The sequence below is a fragment of the Anopheles coluzzii genome, assembly GCF_943734685.1.
Source record: "Anopheles coluzzii chromosome X unlocalized genomic scaffold, AcolN3 X_unloc_58, whole genome shotgun sequence".
Classification (NCBI taxonomy): domain Eukaryota; kingdom Metazoa; phylum Arthropoda; class Insecta; order Diptera; family Culicidae; genus Anopheles; species Anopheles coluzzii.
Genome location: NW_026054489.1, coordinates 25001 through 30000, shown reverse-complemented (window position 1 = coordinate 30000; position 5000 = coordinate 25001).

Genomic DNA, 5000 nt, shown 5'->3' with positions numbered 1-5000 from the left:
TTTATTGTGGCTAGAACATTAATTATCCACCAAATGGCACCAACGCTTGGCGAAAGTCTCGAAACACTCCTATCCCGACGCACCAGCAACCGCAACACGATGCAAAATAAATTGCACGAGCTACTGATACTTGTACCATGCACGGTACACGGTACCAAAATATACCCCTGAAAGTGTGCAATTTGGTGCTATTCTAGGAAATTTGTTTGGGGAAGCCTAGCTACGCGTGTCGCACGTTGCATGGTCGTCGATCAGAGGCATGCAAAAGCACCTATCTAGGGGAATTACTTTACGTTCTAGTAGCAAGATCGATTTTCCGTCTAGCACGGCAGTACGCCTGCATGCATACACTCCATGTACCAAAAATGTATCAACCTAGGCGTTGCTCAGTAGCTTTTGGCGGCACATGTAAAAAGTACTCGAGTTCAGATTCTTGGAACTTTGCGTATTGTTCAAAACTTATAACGAAAACTAAATTATAAATGGGTAAAAGGCTAGGCGTTTCTCAGTAGCTTTTGGCGCCACGTGGCAAAAGTATTCGAGTTCAGATTTCTGGGACTTAGCGTATTTTTCAAACCTGATAATGAAAATTGAAGTACAAATGGGGCATAAGCTAGGCGTTGCCCAGTAACTTTTTTCGCCACATGGAGGAAGTAGTCGAGCTCCAATTTCTGGGACGTAGCGTATTTTTCAATCATAATAAACCAAATCAAACATAAAAATCATGAAACTTACACCACGTCCCTAGGTTGTGCACAAAACGTAACGATAAAGTGCCGGCGAGGTTAGAGGTGCACCAAAATTGTGTACCGATTAGGAAAAGTACTCTATGTTGCTATGACTTGGGTAAAAAGTGTTGATTAACTGCTGGTTACGATAGACAGTTGCTTATCGTACACATCGCAAACGAACACCCCTTAGTGAGCAGTAGCAGAAGTCGATGGAACAAAGCGAATGCATTACAAACTGATCAAGTAAAATAAGGAACGCTACGTACTAGGACTTCTTTCCAAGAATGGTGTCCGCGACGGGAGGGCAAGCGTCCTTCCCAGGTTTCCCTAGTAAACCTTGTATGGTAAACATACCAAAGCGTGTCCGTAAGCACGCAACGATAGTCACGAACGAGCACATACCTAGGGAAAGTACTCTACGTACTAGGACTTCTGTCCAAGAATGGTGTCCGCGACGGTCGGGCACTGTGACGCAATTACCAAATCCTAGAATCGTACAAGCAGTGTGTACAAACATAAACATTAACGCGTTCGCTCGGGCTGCGCCGTCCGTGTTGAACACAAATGCGGGTGATTATATGAGTGGATGGACAAAAACATGCGTGGCGAAGACAATTTTCTGCACGATGTGCACATAGCTCATTTCGTCGTCCCGGGCGAATGGAAAAACACAAAAATCTCGAGTATCTTTCTAGGTTTCTGTTATAAAAGGGCAGGCCAAAAGGTGACCGGTTGAGATGAGCATTTTAAGCATGCAAGCACTTAATTGCAACTTTTCCTACAAAAACTAGGTACGTACACGTAGATTGTATCAACATGGACATCCATGATTGCGTACGCCCGGGCTGCGCCCTCCGTGTTGTACTTTCCCTGATTGGTACACCAATTTTGGTGCAAGTGTACCAACATCGACATCTATGAACGCGTACGCTCGAGCTGCACCCTCCGTCTTGTACTTTCCCTGATCGGTACACAGTTTTGGTGCACGGCTATCCCGAAAGGCAACTTGTACCAACATCGACATCCATGAACGCGTACGTAGCGTACTTTCCCTGATCGGTACACAATGTTGGTGCACGGCATAGGAAATGGGCTTAAAATGGTCAAACTCAATCCATTTCCACTAAAGATAGTCAATAACAGCTGTGCCGATGAAGTAGGGCACGATGCAAGTCAATGTTATTTAATGAATTACATGTTCACCATACATTTCAGTACAAAATTGCTCGGTCAGACCTACAAAGTGCTATATCTCGAATACTAAACGTCGCAGATGGGTGTCGTAGAACAATTTTAAGTTCGTCTAACGATTCTACATCCGATTCTGGATAGTGGTTTTTCGACCACTTTTTCAACATTTTGTGACACCCCGAACCTAGGGGCAGCTCCCTAGCTTTTTTCAAAAATGTGCACCGAACGGGCCAGAGAGCTCGAGTAGTCGAAAATTTTTTTTTTTGCTAAAACCCCTCAAAACGTGTCAGGAACGCACCCTAGATGATGAAAAGTGCAACCAGAATGTCAATCGACAACATGCCCGGGGTACAAATTTTGCTCTACGCGTCCCTAGGTAGGGTACTTTTTCATACAAACATCAAAGTGTACGGTGCACACAGTGCGCGGAACAAAAATTGCTCGGTCAGACCTAGGACGGGCCATATCTCGAATACTAAACGTCGCAGATGGGTGTCGTAGAACAATTTTAAGTTCGTCTAACGATTCTACATCCGATTCTGGATAGTGGTTTTTCGACCACTTTTCAACATTTTGTGACACCCCGAACCTAGGGGCAGCTCCCTAGCTTTTTTCAAAAATTGTGCACCGAACGGGCCAGAGAGCTCGAGTAGTCGAAAATTTTTTTTTTGCTAAAACCCCTCAAAACGTGTCAGGAACGCACCCTAGATGATGAAAAGTGCAACCAGAACGTCAATCGACAACATGCCCGGGGTACAAATTTGCTCTACGCGTCCCTAGGTAGGGTACTTTTTCATACAAACATCAAAGTGTACGGTGCACACAGTGCGCGGAACAAAAATTGCTCGGTCAGACCTAGGACGGGCCATATCTCGAATACTAAACGTCGCAGATGGGTGTCGTAGAACAATTTTAAGTTCGTCTAACGATTCTACATCCGATTCTGGATAGTGGTTTTTCGACCACTTTTCAACATTTTGTGACACCCCGAACCTAGGGGCAGCTCCCTAGCTTTTTTCAAAAATGTGCACCGAACGGGCCAGAGAGCTCGAGTAGTCGAAAATTTTTTTTTTGCTAAAACCCCTCAAAACGTGTCAGGAACGCACCCTAGATGATGAAAAGTGCAACCAGAACGTCAATCGACAACATGCCCGGGGGTACAAATTTGCTCTACGCGTCCCTAGGTAGGGTACTTTTTCATACAAACATCAAAGTGTACGGTGCACAAAGTGCGCGGAACAAAAATTGCTCGGTCAGACCTAGGACGGGCCATATCTCGAATACTAAACGTCAGCAGATGGGTGTCGTAGAACAATTTTAAGTTCGTCTAACGATTCTACATCCGATTCTGGATAGTGGTTTTTCGACCACTTTTCAACATTTTGTGACACCCCGAACCTAGGGGCAGCTCCCTAGCTTTTTTCAAAAATGTGCACCGAACGGGCCAGAGAGCTCGAGTAGTCGAAAAATTTTTTTTTGCTAAAACCCCTCAAAACGTGTCAGGAACGCACCCTAGATGATGAAAAGTGAAACCAGAACGTGAAACGACAACTTTGTTGGGGGTACCCTTTTTACTCTACGGGCCACTAGCTTAGGCGCGCCAACAGCGCTTTCCTCTCGGGTTCCCATTTTTTGCCCTCCTGGGATTATGATCATTTACTCATTGCCTACTATAGGGAAGGTACCTTGCTCCGAGGTCAAAAATGAAGATTTCACCAAATCGTAGTTTTAACCTCTATTTAGTCGTAGGAGCATGGTTTGCAGTGTCCGTGGGTCATATAAGCCCCCGTTTGGGTCATACGTCCCCTCCCCGATGAAAATCGTCATATGACTATAGGCCGAACTTATGAAGCAAAAGTGGTGTCTGGTGGGTTCTGCCGATGATCTTAACCTATGATTTTGAGTTTCCACTCTTTCAAAACGTTTCCTGGAGCAGTACATCACGGGTCTACGGACCCAAAGACTTCGTTGCGATGGTTTCAAGCATAAAAGTTGTAACAGTTAAGGGTTTTTAATACGCGTATATTAAATCATTGCTTGAAACTAAGCTTCGTTGTCTTTAAACTCTGCAAGACCAATCGAACTTCTTAGGGAAACTCGAAGCATTCACGCTAAGCTGGTGGTGCAGGGCACATAGCGTGATGAAACCGGGTTTCCCTAACCAATGTGGCATATTTTTTCCCTGAGAGTGAAGCTCAGACCCACGTAGGGGAGAGCGAAGTGGAACTTTAATGTTCAATGCAGCAAATGTTCGCCATGCGGATAAACAAGTTGGAATAGTTCAATGTAGTGTAATGCAAACACGAATCGCAAATAACGATACGGGACCCAGAAGCAATTCTGCGGATCCCTCGGGGAGTGGTGAGTTGATATAAATTAGAGGTGAAAGTCCAAGTTGTTCGAGCTCCGGCTCGGCAGCCGATACGAGGTTCCTGTTGAGCTTGTTTGTACATCGCGCAGAGGCGCCGTTCGGTTCTAGCAATGATTCCCGCCACCATGTTCCATGCGTGCAGAGATCCGTTAGAGCTCGTTCAATGTGTCCCGCCGTGATTACGAAAAAGTCCAACAGTTGACTTAGTTGGGTGTGCGTCAAGTAATCGCGCAGAGATGCCGATCGGTTCCTAGCAATGTTTCCCGTCACAAGGTGGTATTGGCACCTGTGCAGAGTGGCCGTTAGCAATGTCTCCCGTATCACGGTGGTGTACCATCACTAGTGCAGAGTGACCGCTAGCAATGTCTCCCGTCACAAGGTGGTAGCCCAGAAGTGCAGAGAAGCCGCTGTAGCAAAGTCTCCCGTATCACGTTGGAGTTCTTCCACTAGTGCAGAGAGATCGCTGAACCGTTCAATGTGTCCCGTCGTGGTGTGCTTGTACCGAGCACGTAGGATACACCTTGCTTTGTTGGTTTGGGATAGGAGTGGTCGCGCAACTGCCTCCACGCCGCAGAGTGCCAGTTCGGATTGAAGGTCAACTTTAGCCGTTCAATGCATCAGTCGGTGGGTGTTCAGATGGCATCACAACTTCCCCTAGGTGCTCAAGTTGGCTGGGTTGTAAAACATGTACACATGCGCAGAGTATC